The sequence below is a fragment of the Jaculus jaculus genome, chromosome 1 (assembly GCF_020740685.1).
Source record: "Jaculus jaculus isolate mJacJac1 chromosome 1, mJacJac1.mat.Y.cur, whole genome shotgun sequence".
In the NCBI taxonomy this organism is placed as follows: Eukaryota; Metazoa; Chordata; class Mammalia; order Rodentia; family Dipodidae; genus Jaculus; species Jaculus jaculus.
In genome coordinates this window covers 256,009,152-256,032,107 of record NC_059102.1, presented here as the reverse complement: position 1 = coordinate 256,032,107, position 22,956 = coordinate 256,009,152, and the positions used below count along the sequence as shown (strand labels likewise).

At 38.8% G+C, this 22,956-nt stretch overlaps 1 long non-coding RNA gene across 1 annotated transcript in view; it reads left to right on the top strand.

Moving 5' to 3' along the window:
• LOC123458720 overlaps positions 1–20,791 on the top strand; it is a 30,344-nt gene extending 9,553 nt beyond the window's left edge. Inside the window, exon 3 of the long non-coding RNA XR_006635755.1 lies at positions 19,510–20,791. This is a non-coding gene — a long non-coding RNA (uncharacterized LOC123458720). The remainder of the gene's footprint in view (positions 1–19,509) is intronic.
• The last annotated feature ends 2,165 nt before the right edge of the window (positions 20,792–22,956 follow it).

The following is a 22,956-nucleotide window of genomic DNA, read 5'->3' as shown; positions in this document are numbered from 1 at the left end:
TGTGATTCTTTAGACAGGTTTGTTAATTTATCTTTAAAAATTTGACATTCATTTCCTTGAGATAAACCCATTCCTTTGGCACAAGGCCATAGTAAAAGCTAATCATTTATTGTCATCTTGCCTAATGAAAATCAAAATGCAACACATCAAAGTTACCAGGAAAGCAAGATTTTATAAATAAAAGTTTTTTTTAATTCCTTCATGTTCTAGGGGCACTTTTTGTAATGATTGAATTGTCCTGGAAATATTTGTTTACTTTCCTGTTATGCTTAATTTTTCCCATCCTATTTATCACCTCTGATCACATTAGTATTTCTGAAGGGTCTGTGGCTGTTGATGAGGCATAAAAGCTTCAGTTCATTTATTTATGTAAAAATCACACTGTCATTAAACATACATATTTCATGTATTGATGCCATTCTGTTGGCATAACTCTGTGTTAAAATGCTAGTAAAAACTACTCAAGTATTACATTTTAAGTAGTATATTATGTCATACTTCAAGTAATTATCAGTTGCTTTTCTTATATATGACTCTCTTAGTCCATTTGGACTGCTGTAACAAAACAGTATAAACTAAATGATTTACACATAGCCAAAAGTTATTTCTCACATTTCTGAAAGGCAAGAACTTCAAGATCAAGATTCTGCCAAAAGCTATTGAGTACGTATTTTCCTGTTGCATCTTCCCATAGTGCACTGGTGCCTCTTTTATAAGGGCACTAATCTGATTCAGTAATTGTTCACATATAATTTACAGGGCTAGATTGTGATTATTGTATACCCATATAACAAATAAAGAATAGAACAGAATCTAACTAATAGCTCACATGCTTGTGATGTATAATGTTCAATGATATTCTGCTATTGATCACATTCTAAACTTTACTTGTATATGTGTATTCATGTGCAAAATAAAGTAAACAAAAATAAAAAATTATGATCATTTCTCATACCACAAAATCATGACATAAGGACATGATAATCCTACTTAATTAGAGGGTTTTGTCATTAAGGCTCATTTTTCTATTTTCCTGACCCACTGTAGAACTGACTGTGTGTCTCACACTCATATCATTAATGGTCAACACAATGAGTGGTAGATATAAATCAAAGGCTTGCTTTAATGGGAGGAACAACTAACCTCAAAAGAAAACTACCAAAAGCAATTACTGTAAACAACATCAGCACAAAGTAGCCCATACCAAAATCTTAAATCCAGTCATTACTGAAATTCATTGATTATATAGTTCCTCAGCTAAACAAATTTTAAAATGGCATAATATTATTCCTGAATCTAATAAACTATAAGAATCCAAAACATTTTTAAATTCATTCACATCATAAAAGCAGTGCAATCAATGCCTTGATACCATCTGAAGTTATTTAAGAGGCTGTTATATCTTCTCTGTGGGCATTCTACCAACCATTGTGGTGGGTTGAGTTTTGAGTCACCACAAAGAGGAGCTTACACTAATAATTTTGAGGTTGTCTTCATAATTTTCAGTTATTTCTTCCATTCATGATTTCTCACCTCATGCAAACCCTGAAAAGTAAGACACAGAAGAGAATAATAAGTATATGTACCTACATAAATGCCAGGAATTGGAGATAATTGTTGATGTGACCAAGAGTAGAAATATTGGAATTGCAAGTGGATTGTTACTTTTATGTGTCTATACAACACTAAGTGTCAAGATGTTTAAAATTGACATGATGCATGTCCAGATGCCTCTTGAGAATAATGGCGTATGTGTTCCAATGACCTGAAGTGTCATCACAAAGCTGAATTTTCTCTGGGAATTTGTCTTCATTTGAAAAATAAAGCCTCTTCCATTATAATTATTATTATTTTTTGAGGCAAGCACAACAGACTGGACTTTATTTTTTTAGAGAGATCAAGAGAATGGGAGTGAGAGAGAGACAAAGAGAACTGATGCACCAAGGCTTCAGCCACTGCAATCGAATTCCAGTCACATGAGCCCCTGGTGAGCTTGTGCAACCTTGCATGCTTGTGTCACTTTGTGCATCTGGTTTATGTAAGAGTTGCAGAGTCTAACATGAGTCCTTAGCTTCGCAGGCAAGCATCTTAACTGCTAAGCCATCTCTCCAGCCCCCATTGTGATTAGTTTTTAAATTTTTTGTTTTTAATAATTAACAACTTCCATGATTGTAAACAATATCCCATGACAATTCCCTCCCTCTCCCCACTTTCCCCTTTGTAACTAAACTCCACTCTCCATCATATCTCCTCCCCCTCTCAATCAGTCTCTCTTTTATTTTGATGTCATCACCTTTTCCTCCTATTATGATGGTCTTGTGTAAGTGGTGTCAGGAATTGTGAGGTCATAAATATCCAGGTCATTTTGTGTCTGGAGGAGCACCTTGTAAGGAGTCCTACCCTTCCTTTGGCTCTTACATTCTTTCTGCCACCTTTTATGCAATGGGCCCTGAGCTTTGGAAGGTGTGATAGAGATATTGCAGTGCTGAGAACTCTTCTGTCACTTCTTCTCAGCAATATGATGCTTTCCGAGTCATCCCAAGGTTACTGCCATCTGAAAAGAGAAAGTTCTCTAATGAAAAAGTGAGAGTAGCATTAATATATGGGTATGAACATTAAAAGAAGTGCTTTCTGGGCTGTTTGATGAGCATCATATATACATTTAGCCATACAGCAGCAGATGTTACACCCCTAGGGCTCATGACTACCACCGTTTTAGGTTTTCAGTATCAGGGATGTATTCCTTCCCATGGAGTGAGCCTCCAATCAAATTAGAGGGGAGTTGGTTTCCCCCAAACAGATGTGCCAGTATTGCACCTGTTGGCCCATTTGGCCTGTTTGGCCCAATAAAAGGCTTGCAGTGTCCACTGTTGGGCATCTTCATTGGTGCTTTCTCACTCTCCCATTACGCTGCATGCAGTGTGGCTTTCTCCAGGTTTCTGTCAGCTGGTCTACATGAAGAATGCTTTCGGCTCAGTTCCAGCAGGATTTCTCAGTGATCTTGTATCCCAAGTATGTGGGGTCTTCATCAATAAGGTCTTACCTTCTCTTCCTTGTGGGAAACCAAGGGCCTCAGCAATAGCCTGTAATGCTTTGGGGGCATCAGGGACCTTCCTGGCCAACAACTCACTGGAAAGTATCCCATCCCTGGCACTGAAAATGTTCTAGTAACTATCTATGGCTCCTGCATATTCCATTGTCCAAAAGAGTAGGTTTCCATATGATTAATTTATACCCTCCTAGGTTTTGATTAGCCTTCCTCCATCTTTGCTTTACTCAATCTCTTCCTCTGACCTCACTTATGCCTTTTCACCCCATTAATCTGTTCTTCTACTTACATATATACAATACCACCCTATTAAGTCCCCTCTCCCTCCCTTTCTATTCCCTTTATATGTAAGCAATCAAATTCCTGTCACATGAACCCCTTGTGCGCTTGTGTGACCTTGCGTTCTTGTGCTGCTTTGTGCATCTGGCTTATGTGGGAGCTAGAGTTTCTAACATGAGACTTAGGCTTCGCAGGCAAGCGTCTTAACTGCTAAGCCATTTCTCCAGCCCCCATTGTAATTCTTTTATGACTCTTACTGCCCATTGATCAGTCAACATGAAGCTCCTTTGCCTAAAGGCATGACACCCTCAGAGTTTGTTCTACCTGTAGTATTCCCTGTAAAATCCACTCATACCCTCTTCTGTAAGTGTTTTCAAGTTGAATTGCTCCAGCCTTGTTTGTGTGCTTAGTTGTACTTAATTATATAGCATATGCCCTCAACATTATAGACATGAACCTAATTGATTAAAACAAATAATATTCAAGATTACTATTCTGGATTGCATTCACCTTGGGACAATTTGAAAAGAAAATGGCTTTATGTTTCCCTTTTGTCATTTTTCCTTTTTTCTCACCTGAAAAATTTCTGGGTCAGTAAGGAAAAAGCACTTGGGTCTAATTCAATTCTTAAGTACTTAAACAATATCAGAAATGCCAAACGGCTGAACCTCAACTCAACTTACAAACCATGCCTCGAACACTGAGTAGGCTAATGGGCTGCTTCAGTCATTTCTACACCAGAATGCCCCTTTAACTTTTCATTCCTTTATAAAGCAACCTTTATTCTAGGTGAGTAGCCCTCCAAGGGCAGGCAGGGAGAGAGGCCTCATCTATTAAGGTGACACAGTTAATCGCCTTTGACAATATTCATTTGTGGCTGAAGTGAAGCATTTCTAGACCAGAAATGACACTACGACACTATAGTTCTATTAACATCTAGATAACACAAAGGCTGAGATTTTGTTTAAGGACACTGTATTCTATTTCAAATTATTTTATGCCAACACTGAATATCATCTGACTAAGTATTAACACATAAAGACATATGTAGAGAGAAAATAATGCTCTACAAAGCTACCTGAAAATAGTACAAAGTAGAAAATGTAGGATAAACCAGAGTGTAAGAATTTAGGAGCTACAAGGTTCATTTTAACTACCATGTGATATGGCTAACAATTATTATGTTCTTGATGCTGCCTTCATTCTTATGAGGCAAATGTTTAAATAACTTCTGCATACTCAGAAATAAATGTATATTGGTATGACAATTTTACAAAGCATTTTGTTTTTAAGACAATGTGGCTCAGCTGGCCCCACGCTTACCTTAAGGCCCATCCCCCACCAGTGCTGGGGTTGCAGTCTGTGTCATCAGGCCAGGATTGCAAAGTAAAAACTCAGTCAGGCTGAAGAGTTAATGTGATGCTCCCTAGGGGACAGAGGCTCTGGTCTGGATGTTAGAGAACATGACCATTCAAGAGAAGAAATGGTTGTGAAATATTTTAGTCTGAGGACATAAGAAGTAACTAGTAGAAATGGAATGAACAGTTTTGGAGTCATCCAAGAAGTGAAGAATAGTGAAATATGAGTCCAGGATATAAAACAAATAAGTTCTCCCTCTAGTCATGTAGTTCACCTCCTGGATAGCTGTATCTAAGATAAGAAACAGTGCTGGGGGGCATAGTTTTTCTACTTCCTTAGTTCTCACCTTTAATACTGCCATTCAGTTGCTGGGTCTTGACTTCTTAATGTGTTTTTTAATATCTCTGAATATCTGATAGCTAACTAAGTATCTAATTATTGTTCTTTTTTGAGTCAGGATCTCCTTATATAGCTCAGGTTGGCCTTTAACTTGTGATCTACTTGCCTTGTATGGCTAGCTTGTGGAATTAAGGATGTGTCACTATACATAGTTAATGTTTCTTTATATTTGTTTTTATTATTCAGATTATGAGTGGGGCAGAATTCTGTGTTGTTAGTGTAAATTGAACAATACAGAAAAGTATGCTTATTATTACATTGAGACTCATTTGCTATTTATTTCATGATAGATATATGAAGTTCTGCCTTATAAAAATACAATTTTTGGTCATAGCGGGAACTGAACCTAGAGCATCACACATGCTAGCAAGCAAGGAGTTTTATTCCCAGATGTCTTTTTACTTTTTTAAAAAAAAATTTTAGCCAGGCATGGTAGCACACACCTTTAATCCCAGCACTTGGGAAGCAGAGGTAGGAGGATCGCCATGTGTTCCAGGCCACCCTGAGACTCAATAGTGAATTCCAGGTCAGCCTGATACCCTTGAAAAACCAAAATAAATAAATAAAATAAATAAATAAAACGTTTTATTTATTTATTTGAGAAAGAGAGAAAGAGGCAGGTAGAGAGAGAGAATGGGCATGCCAAGGCTTCTAGCTACTGTAAAAACACTACAAATGCATGGACCACCTTGTCAATCTGGCTTATATAGGTAATGGGATAAAGAACCTGGGTCCTTATGCTTCACAGGCAAGTGCTTTAACCACTAAGCCATTTCTACAGTGTAATGAGTAAAAGTAACTTACAGATATGAAGAAATCATAAAACATATATGAAAAAATTAAAGCATGAGTGTCTGGAGTCAAAGTCTTAAGTAACTTACAGATATGAAGAAATCATAAAACATATATGAAAAAATTAAAGCATAAGTGTCTGGAGCCAAAGTCTTAAGACTTTAGCAAACAAAATATCCATGGTATTTAATAATAACTATTAGCCTTATAGACAATGTGTTTTATTAGTTATATAGAATGTACTACTTCTTTATGCATATAATTTCATTTTATCCTCCTAAGAACCCTGAAAACTTATTTAATTTTGTATTTTATAAAAGTGGAAGTGAGGGCTAGAGAGATGGCTTAGCGGTTAAGCCCTTGCCTGTGAAGCCTAAGGACCTGTTTGAGGCTTGATTCCCCAGGACCCACATAAGCCAGATGCACAAGAGGGCATATGCATCTGGAGTTCATTTGCAGTTGGTGGAGGGCCTGGTGAGCCCATTCTCTCTCTCCCTCTCTCTCTGTCCGTCGCTCTCAAATTAAAAAAAAAATATATCTATATATGTATATATTATATATATGTATATATTATATATTATATATATAATTTTTTAAGTGGACGCTAGAAAAATTCAATAGTTGCCACATCTAGTAGGTGACAGATCCAGGGCTCAAACCCTGATCTGACTTAACAGACATTATTTGAAATAGTTAAGCCCTGAGAATGCACTGTTTGTCCCACACAGTAGGGAATGGTTAATGTGAAATTGACCAAAAATAGTGGAGTAATAGCAAAAATGGGTTTTAAGTACTACTGACCTTAAAATATAGTCGTTATGCTTTGGGAGTTGAAAAAATAAAAATTAAGGAAATTGTAGAGACATGTACATTGGATGATACTGTTTTGTAAAATAACATAGTGTATATGCATGTAATTATACATGTGTAAAAATAATTATGTTTGTAGTATTTTTAAAAGCTAGTGAGGCTGTGCATCACATTTTGGGAGTCACAGTTTTGAAGTAGAAAGATCAAAAAGACTTTTATTGATATATTTGATTTTAAGTAATAATACTGTGGATGACTTACTATTTAGTGTTTTTTTTTTCGCCATTTTTGCACTGAATTTTGAAATATGTCATGTGCTTACAACAATTCCAATAATCCATTTCACACACCTCTCCAGTAACACAAGACTTTGTAGAGACTTTTCATCTGAGGCAGCAGTTTCAGCTTCACCCCCACCTTCTCCATGACCAATGTACTCTGGGCTTCACCATCAGCCTCAATGACTGCACTCTCCCCACCTTCTAGATATTGCTAGCCATAGAATTATAGAATGTACTGATTTACAGTCTCCTTTCCAAGTACCCTAATACCTACTACCATGAAGATCTCAGCTAGATTTACAGAGGTTTCAGCCACTGAACATGTAAAGGGAGAAGGGGAAAGAAATGTATTCTGTCGCAATAATCTTCTATTCACTCCATTTTCTAATGACAGACCCCTCTCTGAAATCCAGAGAGGTAAAATATATGATTCCTAACATGGGAAAGATGAGGTTATATGCTTATTCAATTGCATGGACTCACTGTCTGGGTTAAGAGGACATTGCTGTCATGCAGGGCCACATGAACATCACAGAAAGAGTAATGTGAATAGTCAAGGGACAAGACTGATGATCTTTATTATATAGCGAATTCCTCTGAATTGAATTATTCCCTCCAGAAGGGCATAGGGAAGCTCAGAAGAGTCAGGAGGTCATGTCTGGGATAGTTAGAATTTAAAAAGTCACTGTTGAGGTGCAGACTCTGACCAGTGTTGTGTAGCAGTTTTCTGTGAGGTGAAATATTCCCTCCTGATGGGAGGAGGGAGTCCCAGGAGTCTCAGGACGTTAACAAGTCTGGGAAAGCTGAAACTTGGGCGTGGTGGCGCACGCCTTTAATCCCAGCACTCGGGAGGCAGAGGTAGGAGGATCGCCATGAGTTCGAGGCCACCCTGAGACTCCATAGTGAATTCCAGGTCAGCCTGGGCTAGAGTGAAACCTTACCTCGAAAACTAAAAAAAAAAAAAAAAAAAAAAAAAAAAAAAAGGAAAGCTGAAACTTGAAAGGTGGTAGAACTCCTCTCTAATGGTAGATAAAGATTATTAAACAACTGCTTGGGGAGTGAGGGAAGGAGACTGTCAGATCAGACAAGCTGCTTGCAAGCAGTGTAGTGTGATAAGTATGATGGAGAGATACCCCTCCTGTTTAGTTGTCACCTGTATTTGGGATGGCTTTACAGTGATGAAGCTGCCTTTGCATCATTTATGCTCCTGTAAGCAAACCCTCTCCATACTCTGTAAGTAACCCCTATAAACTCATTGGCTCACCAAGTTGGCCTTTGGCATTATCATGCTTTGGTCTGTCCTGTGTAGCTCACTTGGTGTAAATAGACGTGTGTCTGTGTCTTCCCAGGAAGAAAAAAATGTTTCATGGGACAGATTGTGTCAAAAGGTGGAAGCACACTCTAATCTGCTAGTTCCTAAAGGAGAAGGTGGTTGGCTTATTTGAATAACTTCATGGACTAGCAAGAAACTTGCTACTCAGAGACTACACTTGGTTTTTTGAAAATAGTGTTTACCTCAGGGACCTTATTCACAGGAGAAGAATGGGGAGGAAAACTCGTGAGTAAGCCATGTGAAACCCTTTCAACTGTATCAATGTAATGTACCACATTATATTGAAGTGTAAGTAATTGTAGGCCTGCATTACACATGGTCAAGTCCAACTCTAAAGGGGTTAAACTCAAACAGGTCACACTTGGAGTGCTAACTTCCAATAGTTGGTAAATACAGAGCCATGCTTGTTCTGTGCACTGTGCAGTAGTGTCTGTTTTATTTTGTTTTAAAATTGATTCACTGACTTCCTAAAATAATATCACTGTAAGCTAGAAAAAAAGTATAATTTTGTTTACCTCTGTTAATGTCCATAAATTTCCCTGAACTCCACACTACAAATTTCCCTGAACTCCCCTCTACACAATTCATTTCTCTTCTTGAGTTAGAACCTAGGCATTCAAAACTATGAGATTCATTATAAAAAGAAAAAGAATGATTATTTTTATGTTATCTAACATTTTAATAACTGAGTTAAAAATCATTGTGGTAAAGCAGCCATAAGAACATAAACACAGGGATTCTAATTAATCTACAGCTGGACCAAGAAACAAACAACCACACAGGGACCTGGTGTACAATGAGCACATTCTAATAAAGGGCCAGGCAATAGCATGTGGATTTAACTACCGTGGCACTGCAGGAAAAGCATATTGTCAGTAATGAACAGAAACATATCATAAAAGTTTGTAACTAATAAAAACAACTGAGTTTGATGGAATAAATTGAATGAATTACCAATAAAATACTTCAAAAGAATTTGTTACAAGAAATGGGTCTTTAGTCATTCATGGGCTGTAGTGCAGGCTTTTTAAAATAATTTTTTTATTAATTAGTTTTATACTCATTGAGTACAGTCAAGTTGGCACCATTGTTAGCCTCCTCCATGTCCTCCCCCCTCCACCTGGCCCCTCCTTATTGGGGTGTATGGGTCATGAATTATGGGGTTAGCCCACAGTTATGGGTAGGAGAAAATGTCTCTGCATATCATGACCCAACATGTGGCTGAGACATTATTTTCTGCCCCTCTTACGCAAAACTGCCCTGAGCTATGTTGGGTTCATTTTAGGTCTGCTTCAGTGATGAGGCATTGGGAGCCTCTGTGTCTCTGGATATCTGATTTGGTAGGAGTTGATTGTTTTCGGTGTCAATCTCCTTTACCCTTGTACTGGTACCAGGTTCACCAAGAAAACATTTTTGGATATGGTTCTGACTTACTTCCCAGCTCCAGCTATGGGTTCCATTACACAGAGTGGATCAATTAGCCAAATCAAGAGTAGTTGGTTTCCCACCATGGCTGTGTGCTACTATTGCACTTGTGTGAGCATCACAATAGGTTATTTGCTGTTAAGTAGGTTAGACTATGAGTTGCTTGGACATATGTTGGTCATTTTCCCCTAGTCACCCATGTAGCACCTTCTGGCACTAGACTCACTGATGTCTGGGTACAGACTCTTTTCCATCTTCCAGCCATGTTACATGTCAACTGCATTTGGTATCTTCAGCAGTAGAGCCCTACCACTAACCTTTGGTGGGTCATCAAGTACTCTGACAGAAATTTGTCATTCTTTTAAGAAACCTTGTATAATCTCTCTGATCAAAAGCTCATTGTAGATGATAGCCACATGCTGGTACTGGGAGTTACAGGTCAGTGTCCAATAAGAGAAGGAAGAAAAAGATAAGTATTATGAAAGAGTTATAGAGAAAAGAGAGAGAGTGTGTGTGAGAGAGAGAGGGGGGCTGTAGAAAATTAAGGTCAGTCTTCATCATACCTTCTCCAGTGCCTTGTGGCTCAGGTGTTTCCTCTAAGGGCCTGGTGAAGGTTCAACCATTTGGTCTGCCTCTTAGCTTGCAGAATTTTATGGTACCATTGCACTTTGGGTCTAGATTTGTGTTCCCCAACCCCTCCCTAGCTCTCCTCTCCCTTCCCACTCACCCCCTTCCCACCCACCATATTGTCTGGTCCTCCAGATGCTTGCTGGATATGTTAGCATCTTGGGTAGATTCAGGTTAGGTGCTGTAGATGAGTGAACTGCCTGTCCAGCTCTTGCCCCATTTTGTGAGTGGGTTGTTTGACTTTTTATTGAGATTAGGCCTCTCTCAGTTGGATATTCAGCAAATATTTTCTCCTACTCTGTGGGTAATCTATTGGCTTTGCTTATTGTATGTTTGTCTGTGAAGAAACTCTTCAGCTTCATGTGATTCCATTAATTGATTGTTTAAGATCATGTGCTACTGGGGTTTTGTTCAGGAAGTCTTTTTCCATTCTTATATCATGGAAAGTTTCTCCTGTATTTTCTTCCTGTAGTATCCAGATTTCTGGTCATATATTGAGGTCTTTGATCCATTTGGACTTGAGTGTTGTGCATGGCGAGATGTGTGGATCAAGTTTCCCATCCTGCATATTGTTATCCTGTTTGTCCAGCACCATTTGTTGAATATTCTTTCTTTTTTTCCAACCTATATTGTTAGGGCCCCTGTCAAATATCAAGTAGTTGTAGTTGCTTAACCCAAAGTCTGGGTCCTCAGTTCTATTCCATTGGTCTATGCCATGCCAGTAACATGCTGTTTTTATTAGTATGGCTTTGTAATATAGCTTTAGTTCAGGTATACTGATGCATCCAGAGGTATTTCTTTTGCTGAGGATATGCTTGAATATCCAATGCCTTCTGCCTTTCCATATAAATTTTGAGATCATTTTTTCTATCTCTTTGAGGAACAAATGTTGGGGTTTCAATTGGAATTGCATTAAATCTGTATATTGCCTTTGGTAGTATTGCCATCGAATCCATCTTCTCAGCTACTGAAAACATCTATGAGCACGTTAAAATGCATTTCAATTGTGTTTTCACCCCAACTTATAATGTGCCTCTGAAAGGCCTCTCTCATATGACTATGATAGTAAAATATATATACTAGTAACACTAATAATGTTTCTATGCTCAATAAGTTTAAAAAAGATAAGAACTGTAATATTCGTATCACAGATAGTTCCTTTTTTTGGCAGTCTCAATGTGAAATAAACTTTCTTCACTGTCATACATACATAGCTGTCTGGTAGGAAAAGGCAGGCAATGGCTTCTGCAGGAACTACAGAATGTGTCTGTAGTCCTTTGTAGGTCCTCACAGGATATCTGTCTATCCCTTTCCAGAGTCATGCTTCCAGGAAAAATTCTTCCCGAACATTCTCCAGGGATGAGCTGACCACAGTCAAAAACATCTGTTCTGATTTCAATACCCCAAGGGGATATAAGACAAAAGAAATCACTGAATTTATTCTAATTTTGTTAGCTTAATGTGTAGAAAACACCTCCCAAATCTGAAATCCAGTGACCTGTGAAAATTAAGGCATTAAAATTCTAAATATTGTATGATGTATAAATAAAAGAAATCCCAAGAATAGCGCACTTAACTGCTGGCCATTTGTGCTTAGTGCAGGACTTGGAACATTAGATAATGAGAGAATCATAAAGTAAGATATCTTTCTACATGTCCTCATCACCTAATGTCTGCTGTTTTTTTGGGGAGGTGGGTTGGTAATGTAGAGATCAAATGTTAGGCTTTATGCATACTAGTGAACACTATGCCACTGAGCCACACCCCTAGACTTTTTTAAAGTTTGCATTACTGAAAATTTTCATATGGTATCTTCCAGGAAATCTAGCACTTCTTCAAGTTCAGAAGTTAGGCAAGGGGATTGTATCAATTTCACTAGGAATATGTAGGTGAATTCCCCTTTTCCTGTTGTCATATCTTAAGGTGTTTGAATATATCAGAAAATCACATTCTTTACTAACTATAAGGCCAAGATTCCTATCACAAAGCTCACATAAACAAGGAACAATACTCTTTTTACCAAGAAGGTCTTTATTGGCTCGTTAGCATTAGCTCATAACTGGAAATACAGCACTGAAACGGAAGCATTGCCCTATTTGTTGACAAGATGATCCTATGTATTAGTGATCCAAAAAACTCTATGAATAAAGTTTTACAGGAAATAAAGTTGTTCAGCAAAGTGGCAGAATACAAAAATCAACACACAAACATCAGAAACTTTCTGATATACCAAAGACAAACACATGGAGAAAGAGATCAGTGAGGCTATCCCATTTTTCAATAGCAACAAAAAAAATTAAATATCTTGGAATATCTATAGCCAAGGAAATGAAAGATCTATGCAATGGAAATATAAAAACATGGAAGAAAGAAATTAAGGACACACAAGAAGATAGAAAGCCCTCCCATGCACATGGACTAGTAAAATTAATATTGTGAAAATGGCCATTCTATCAAAAGCAATATACAGATTCAACACAATGCCAATAAAAGTTCCAGCATCATGCTTCACAGAGATAGGAAAAAGAGTCACAAAATTCATATAGAATTACAAAAGGCCTTGGATATCCAAAACTATCCTCAGCAAAAGAAACAATGCTGGAGGTATCAACATACCTGATTTTAAGTTAAGATACAAAACCATAGTAATAAAAATAGCATGATACTGTGATAAAAGCAGATGTATCCATCAAAGGATCAGAATAAAATATTCAGGTTTTCGTTCAAGAAACTACAGCAACTTGATCTTTGACTAAGGAGCCAGCAATGCACATTGGAGAAAAGATAGCATTTTCAACAAATAATGCTAGAGAAACTGGATAACCATATGTAGAAAAATAAACTTAGACCTATTTCTCTCACCATAAGCAAACGTCAACTCCAAATGGATTAAGGAGCTCAATATAAGACCAGAAACTATAAAACAACCTGAAGTAAAAAATGAGAAGAATATCCCAAGATGCAGGAGTAGTTAGGAAAGACTTCTTAAATAAGACTCGAGTAGATAAGGGAATTAAACAAACATTCAAATCCCATGAGTGGGATTTCATGAAGCTAAAAAACTTTTGTATAGATACACATACCATAAACATGGGCCAAGAGAAAACCTGAAAAATGGGAGAAAATCTTCACCTATGTCATCAACAGAAGCGTACTATCTAGAATCTATAAAGAACTCAAAATATTAAGCAATTAAAAAAATCAAGCAATTCACTCAAAAAATGGGTCAGAAAACTGAACAGAGTATTAACAAAGAATGAAATACAAACAGCCAATACTCACTTAAAGAAAGGTTCAACATCCTTAGCCATCAGGGAAATGCAAATTTTTAAACAACTTTGAGAATCCGTTTTACTCCACACAGGATATCATTCACCAAAAAGTCAAATGACAACAAACATTGGTGAGGATGTGGGGAAAGAGTAACCCTTATATTCTGGTGGTAGGAGTACAAACTTATATAACCACTATGGAAGTCAGTATGGAGACTCTTTTTTTTTTTTTAAATTTAATTTATTAGTTTTCTTTTCAGTAAATACAGGCAGTTTGGTAACATTATTTAGGCTCATCTGTGATCTACCCCCTCCCATTAGACCCTCCTTGTTAATGAAAATGGGTCGTGCATTGTGGAGTTAGCCCCCAGTTATTGGTATGATAAATGTCTCTGCAAATCATGACCCAACATGTGACTCTGACATTCTTTCCGCCCCCTCTTCTGCAAAATTTCCTTGAGCCATGTTGGGTTCATTTTTGGTCTGCTTCGGTGCTGAGGTATTGGGGGCCTCTGAGGCTCTGGCTCTCTGATTTGGTAGGAGTTGATTTTTCTCTGCGTAGATCTCCTTCCCCTTTGTGCTGGTATCCAGTTCACAGGAAAACATCACCCTTGCTTATTTCGCCAGTGGTCCTTAGTTTCAGTTGGGCCCCTTTTGAGGTATGTTGGGGCAGCTCTCTTCTTAGGATCTGCATCTATCTGGAAAAGAGAAGCAGATTCTCCAACGGAGAGTAAGTTAGCACCCGGAAAATTGAGATAACACTTACTTTTTTGATAGACAGTATGATAGATTTAGGCCCTCTTATACCCCGTGATTGATGGTAGCTTGATATTGTAGAGTGGGCTTGTGTTTGGGTATGGTTCTGACTTGTTTCCCAGCTCCAGCTATGGGTCTAGTACCACTGAGTGGATCAGTTAGCCAAATCAAGAGCAATTGATTCCTCACCATGGCTGTGTAACACTATTGCACTTGTGTGGGCATCACATCCGGTTATTTGTTGCTAATTAGGTTAAACAATGTGTTGCTTGGACAGATCTTGGTCATTTTCCCCAGTCACCTATGTAGCACCTTCTGGCACTAGACATGCTGACTGTCTGGGGACTGACTCTCTCCTGGTTTCCAGCCATGTCATTCCATTTTACGCGTCAGCTGCGTATGGAGTCTTCAGCAATAGGGTCTTACCACTGGCCTTTGGTGGATCATCAAGTACTCTGACAGAAGTCTGTCATTGTTTTGGGAAACCTTGTATGTTTCTCTGATCAAAAGCTCATTGTGGATGGTAGGCCCAAGCTGGAAGTGGGGGTTACAGGTCAGTGTCCACTAAGAAATTGAGGAAAAAGATAACTAATATACAAGAGTTAGAGAGGAGAGAGATAGAGGGGAGAGGGGGAGAGGGGAAGAGAGGGAGAGAGGGAGAGAGGGAGAGGGAGGGAGGGAAGATGTAGGAGATTTAGGTCAGTTTTGATCCTACCCTCTCCAGTGTCTTGTGGTTCAGGTGTTTCCTGTAAGGGTCTAGTGAAGGTTCAGCCATTTGGTCTGTCTTTCAGGAAGTAGAATTTTATGGTACCATTGCCGTTTGGGTCCGGATTACTGTTTTCCACCCTTTGATTCCCTCCCCACCCTCCCATCCATCTTATTGTCTAGTCCATGAGGTGCTTGCTGGTTATGTAAGGCATCTTGGGCAGATTCAGGTTAGGTGTTGCAGATGAGTGAGACTATGTGTCAATTTTTTTTCTGTGATTGGGTAAGTTTGCTGAAAATGATCTGTTCCAGGTTCAACCATTTTTCCTCAAATTTCTTTATGTCAATTTTTCTTACTGCTGTATAGAATTCCATTGTGTAGATATACCACATCTTTGTTATCCATTCTTCTAACGATGGACATCTGGGTTGATTCCAGCTTTTAGCTATTACAAATTGAGCTGCTACAAACATGGTTGAGCAAATCTCTCTGGCTTTTGGTTTGAAGGTTTTAGGGTAGATGCCCAGTAATGGTATAACTGGGTCTGTTGGTATTTCTATAGCCAGCTTTTTCAGGAGAGTATGGAGACTCTTGAAAAAGATGAAAATAAATAAACCTGCCATGTGACCTAGATGTTCCACTACTGGGCATTTGCCCGAAGGACTTGACCCTTTACTTTGGAGATACTTGCTCCACCATGTTTACTGCTGCTCTGTTCACAATGGCTGAAAATTGGAATCAACCCGGATGCCGGTCAACTGACGAATGGATAATAAAGTCATGGTACATTTACACAATGGAATTCTACTCAACAGTAAGGAAAAATGTAATAATTTAAGTTTAAGAAAGTAAAACACCACATACTCTCCCTCACATATGGTCCTAAAATAGACTAACTGAAGAGGAGGGAAGAAAGCATTAAACATTAGGAATATGGGTATATATTTAGGACAAAATCAGGAAAAAGTGAAAACAAGGATGGAGAAGAGGTGGGGATAACAGACAAACTAACAGAAGAAAAAGAACATAGGAGGTGGGGGTGGGCATGGGAGGAAGTAAAGGGAACTACATAAAACTAAAGACTGAAGTAGTTAGTGCATTAGGAACTGCTCTCCAGGATACCAGTATACAAGATATAACCTCAAATTAATGGAGGTAAACATACTAACCTATATGGCCAGTAAAAGGTGGAGAAAGCTTCAACCTAAAGCCATGAACTTTGGCTTGGGAATCCCAGGGCCAGGACTGAGTTACCCCCGACAGTAAGTAGATGGCCAGGGAGATCCAAAACAATGTAGACCATTGCAAAGAATGTGATTATTCAGCAAGTAACTCGGTTACCCAGCAACAGCTAAAAGGGTCTTACTACTGAAGTCACTACAGGCTGCCATTCCAGGACACTGAGAAACCATATAGGAACCAAGAGGAAAGCTAGTCTCTGCCTCTCCTGACAAACCTTCATGGCACTGGAAAGTGCTATGGAAGCTACTAAGTGACCATGGTCACCAACAGCAGGAGTCAACAGGAGACCCTGCACACCACACAAACCAGATGGACAAGAAGCACACACTTATGCAACTGTGTCACACAGTCCTTGTGAGTAGCCAACTGCCCTCTGATTGGACATGAGGCACACTCAGTGGAAGAGGGCTCAGAACTGATGCTGAGAACCAAGCTAATAGCCCACAGGCAGGAAATACAACCCTCAAAGGGAAGCCTTCATTGTTCTCTGGAGAAGTTGAGTGGGTGTCTTCATCAAAATATCTCTGAAAATTATATGCATATTCCCATTAATCACGGCCTCTCTCATGTTTGGTTAGAGAATCTATTTTATATTACAGATGGCAGAGAATGCTGGTGTGATCCAAGATCCCCCACTGCAACCAGGAAAGACAGCTGAATGCTCACTACAAGATGTGCCACCTCTACCACATTTTCCAAGTCCCAGGAGAAACTATAACATGAGTGTTACTCCAAATGCTACCCCTACAACCACCTTCATGGAAATAGCAACATTATTATAACAGAAATACAGAGGCTATAAGAATTCAACACTAAAAACAAATTGCTAACATACATAAGGCTCAAAACTGTGTGTAAGAGGGTGTGAGAAAATTGTAAGATCATGGGGTGAGGAGAAACAATCTGTGGTACAGCCCTCCAACACTAGAAACTAACAGAGGCTCTAATTACCCCACAGTGAACATCAGGGATGCTATTGAGGAGGACCCTTATGGAATTGGGGCTTGTGGGTGAGGGGACACAAGGCTATAACCTATGTAAAGAAATATATATACAGGGCTGGAGAGATGGCTTAGCGGTTAAGTGCTTGCCTGTGAAGCCTAAGGACCCCGGTTCGAGGCTCGGTTCCCCAGGTCCCACGTTAGCCAGATGTACAAGAGGGCGCACGTGTCTGGAGTTCGTTTGCAGAGGCTGGAAGTCCTGGCGCGCCCATTCTCTCTCTCTCCCTCTATCTGTCTTTCTCTCTGTGTCTGTCGCTCTCAAATAAATTATTAAAAAAAAGAAATATATATATACAGATAGATATTTAGATAGATAGATAGATAGATAGATAGATAGATCTTCAACGTGAAAATTAAAATTAGTTATGGCCTTGTACACTAAGCACACACTCTCCCATTGCGCTACCCACCCATTCCTTTTCCCAGCCCATGAATCTAATGAAGTGTGTTACAGTAAAATAAGAATATATATTAATACTTTTAAAATTTTTGAAGGGATGATTGAGTATGGAGACAATTAAATGTTTTAGCTTTATTTAAATGTGTTCTTTACCAAAGATACTATGATATATATGTTCCCACATGAAAAAAAAAAACAAAAAAAAACAAAAAAAGAATTCTTATATTTAGAAAGCAAAGGATAAAAATATCAGAATTATTTTCCAGTCCCTGGAACCCAAGTATTTAATGCATACTAGGTCAGCTGACCACACCCTTAGCTCCCTCGTCTTGAATTTAAAATTCATGCCAAAAATCATAATGCTGGGCTGAAGAGATGGCTTGGTGGTTAAGGCACTTGCCTGCAAAGCCAGAGGACATGGGTTCAACTCCCCAGGACCCACATAAGCCAGGTGCACAAGGGGCTCACGCTTCTGGAGTTTGTTTGCAGTTGCTGGAGACCGTAGCATGCCTATTCTCGCTCTCTCAAATAAATAAATAAGAATAAAAAAATTATAATTCTTCCTTGGGCAACAATGAACGCATACATAGAAAGTAACCTGGCTGACATCCCTTGCTACAGCGTATTTCTTGTCCCTGGAAGGTTTATGTGCTAGAAGTGTTGCCCCAGTGTAACAATATCTACACATAGAGGGCTCATTAAGAGGTAGGGCTTATCATGTCACAGCTGCCCTTATGAAGAGACTAGTGATACTTTCATAGAGTAGGTTAAGTCCTGAGTGCATTAGTACTTGAAATAGTAGGCTATTTTGAATTAATTGATTTTAATTAATTTATTTATTTTTGAGGTAGGGTCTTATTCTATCTAGTTCGGGCTGACCTGGAATTCATTATGGGGTCTCAGGGTGGCCTTGAACTTATGGCAATCTTCTTACCTCTGACTCCTGAGTGCTGGGATTAAAGGTGTGCCACCATTCCCTGCTTTAATTAATTTTATATTATTAGTTTGCATGTGTGTGCCTATGTGTGCATGCCAAGGTGGTTGTATGAAGGTCAGAGGATGACTTTTCAGGTCAGTCCTCACCACTCCTCCTCATTTGAGAAAAGGTTTTCCTCTGGCTCTCACTTGGCTGCTCTTTGCCATGCTCCCCCAAGATTCTCGGAAATTCTCCTGTCCCCACCTCCCATCTTGCCATCAGCTGTTGGAATTACAGAAGTCCACCACAGCTTCTGACTTGAGAGAAACTTGGGTTCCTAGGCTTCCCCAGCCCAGTAGTGAGTTGTGAAATAAGTGGCCTGTTTCCTCCCCACAACCTAAACGTTTTTCATTTTTTTCCCTCTTACACACACCCTGTGGTGGTTTGATTCAGATGTCCTGTACAAACTTAGATGGGCTGAATGCTAGGTTCTCAGCTGATGGAGATTTGTCCACCTGATGTTGGCCAGAGGGAGATGTCCACTCTCTGCTCATGCCACTGTTTTCCCCTGTCATCATGGAGCTTCCCCTGGAGTCTGTAAGCCAAAATATACCATTTTCTCCCCACAAGCTGCTCTTAGTTGGATGATTTCTGTCAGCAGTGTGAACCTGACCGCAACACACTGCAAACCCTTTCCCTCTTCATTCCCAGTAAAATACCAGTGTGGACAGTGAACAAACAAGGTGGAGCATGTCTATAAGTAAGTGTATCAGTTCCAAACTTATATTCTGAAATGACGGCAACAGTAAGCATCTTATTTTCCTTTCATCCTCACTTTCATTTTCTTTCTTTCCTTCCACAGGGGTCCAGTCAAGGAATTCTACACTCAAGTCACCAGTCCACAATCTGCCAAGAATGCTATTTCTCCGACTTATTTTCTCATGTTCTCCTGAATTCACGGTTTTCCAGACAATCTGTGTTGTTGTTGTTGTTGTTTTCAAAAACTTTTCTGCAAGGCTATTCTTCAGTTTCCTATTTGCTGGACAATTTTCATAGTGAATCTATTTCATTCTCAGATAACCTTGGTATATACTGACACCTTTCAATAGTATTAAGGACACTGTATCAATACATCAAATCTGAGGACAATTGAAACAAGCATGATAGTGGTAAAGAGAAAAGGTCTGTGTACATATGTTCTACATATGTGCACATATGCAAAACAAAACTGGGGGCAGACATGGTTATTTGAAATACTACAACTCTTGAGCAACAATGCCCTAAGTCCCCTTTGAGCCTTCAGCACAAATAAGCTTTGAATCTTACAGCAGGTGTTAAATTTATAATCATGGTTTACAAATATCTTTAGCCTGTAGCAAATTGCTGTAACTATTTTCTGCTTCTCTCCCAAGGCAGTATGTGATGAGTGCTTTAATACATTCACAGACATACCTATATATCATTTGTAAAATCATGTATATACTCTTTACCCCCAAAGCAATCTGTAGTCAGCAGCAGCCTGCTGTGCTTGACTCTGGGGGACTAAAATTATACACCAAATCCTCCACATGATTTGACAAATCTGGCAGGTGCAACCCAAATGAATGGGTGTTATTGTGTTATAAATGACCCATTAGATTGATTGTAGTAAGCAGAGAGCTTTAAGAGGTATGCATTGAGAAATGAATTGAACTTCTCTCATGAAACAACTCAGTAGCATTGCCAGTCCTACAAGAAATAGCACAGTCACTATTCTAAGGTATGATAACTCCAGTTACAAATTAAGCATAAATTTGTATCAGGAAGAGATCCAATCTCCATACTTAATGGTATCATTTCTCTAAAGATGCTGGAGGTGGCCTGAGAAATGACACAAAGAGTAACCTCCCAAATACCAAGTCTTACATGGCTTTGATACTTAATTGCATATGCATAAATGCCAAGTGGCCCATAGAACTGGAGCCTCTGGCTTTTAATTGGCCATACTCCAGTTTTCTTATTCCCTGCTGTTCCCTCTCATGTCTCCAAGCTGCTCTCTGACAGGTTCGTTTATAGAACAGACATTCCCAGGACTTTCCGGGCTTTGTTTCCCTTTTCTACCACTAGTTTGCAATTATGTGAACACACTGGTCGGTCATATGTCATCTCCTTGCCATGCACATAGTTTCAAAGGAACTTCTGAAATTACTCCTTGATGGAACTTATTGGCATCCAAAATAAATTTCCTTATACTTGGGCGTAGTAAACATAAAACTTCAAGGAAAATAAAAAAAAAAAACTAACTACAAAAAAAATCAATAGATCCGTATATATTATTTTTATTAGAGACCTTGTCAGTGTAAAATAACAACTTTCTTTTTCTTTGGCACTAGACATGCTATTTTATGGGCAGAACAAAATGGCCTTTATTTGCACCTTTCAGGGGCCTCAGGGCACATGCTTGTATGGAGCAGACAAAGAATGCACTAAATTCCCCATGTCCAGGTAGCTGGGTGATTCTTGCTGGCTTCCAGGCAGTCATTGCCTTTCTCCTTTCAGCCTAGATCTAAGATCAGTAAGAAGTAAGTTCATTTTGTGATGGATATAGTGCCTTCACACTAGCTGCAAATGGAACATCCACTAAGAAATCACATTCTAATCATGTTGCTAAGCTCATCGTATTTATTTATCCTTTCCCCATCCTTTCCTGTATGATTGTATCTATAATCTGCCTCCTGTAAATAGGTGATAGATTTCATTTTGTCAAGACATCATCTCTACTTCACCCAGAAATCTTAGATGTAGATTTTTCAGGTTGCACGGATAAGAGATATAGGTGTTTGTTACTTTTATGCCAGACATTTTTTGATGACATTACAGCAGCTTGAATGCAAGGAGACACACTGCAAAATTTTGCAACTTACTCAGATTCTGGACATGGACTCACACTCTAGCTTCAGAATCCATGACTCCTTTTAGTTTCCAGCTATGGCTGAAAAATATGACTGCCACATGGGTAGACCTATCACAAGTTTCACTCCTCATGTTTCCATTGGCTACTCTTTTGCTCTTCTAAAAAAGAAAGGATGATTCTATTCTGGAAGAAAGAGTAATCATGCTCCCAGTTGGGATGTGGATGGGGAAAGTGGTAAGGAATGCTGAAAAGGTCAAAGAGTACAGGAGAGATAGAGCGATGACAGGGGAAAGATGCAGAAGGTGAAGGGGAAAGTGAGTACAAGGAATGTGAAGGAGAAGTGAATGTTGTTTTTCAGGAGTCATCTACTTCCTGAGAAATCTCAGCTTCCTCCTTCTGGAAATGGTTGAGTGGTACAGATTGTTGTGAGTCTATTAGCAGTGATTTGCAGCAGACCAATTTAGAGGTCACTTAGGCATGAAAACACTGAGCAAGAAATTGTATACCTAATGAAACAATATCAGTAATAGCATATTTAAATGAACAGTATCAGTAATAGCATATTCTAAATGTTTCATTAAGTCTGAATTGTTACAATCAGAGCACTGTCATTTAATAGATTTTACCTTCCTTAACAAGTGCTTCCATATTGGTCATATTGTGTCTCCTATTGAAGTCTGGAAGCTCTCTAAAGCTATAGGATTTCTACAATCATATGTTTCTTTTATAGTAGCCTTGCTTTTTACTTTCAACTTTTATTTAGTACAAAAGCAAGTTCATAAAACCACCAACATATGTTCCTGGAGTAAGTAGACATCATAAAATTTTAAACATTAACATATTTTAAATTAAAGTACATTTAAAATAAAGTTGTCAGTTCAATCTAGTTTTACATTTCTAAAACCATGTGTTAAGGGAAAAATAATGCTGCTAACCAATAACAGGTTTGCTTTTGTCTTAAGATCATCGAGTATCAATATTAGACCCTCAGAGAACATTATGAGTACTTTCACATTTTTATCGACTGCAAAGTGTCTTTTGCATTATTCAAAAAAGAAGAGGGAAAATTCAAGAAAAACTTTTTGATAAAGTCCATTAGCACAGAAAATCACTTTGGCTTATGTATCCAGGTCACTCCGTATTCTTAAAAAATGACTTGATCATTGATTCAGGGGGGTTAAGCAGAGCCCAGGGATCTGTCTTAGGATGCACGGTACAAATGTAGTTAGCCTCCTTGAGTCTCATACCTGCCTTTGGCCTGTGTCAGCTGCTTCATTTTCATGACACTTGTCACTCAGTGCTCACAATGGCTATTTCAAGAAAGGTACTGTTTTCATAAACACAGAAGCAGGTTAGCAAGGCTAAGGCTGTGGAGGTGGTAGAACCAAAACCAGGCCTCTGATGTCACACATTCTG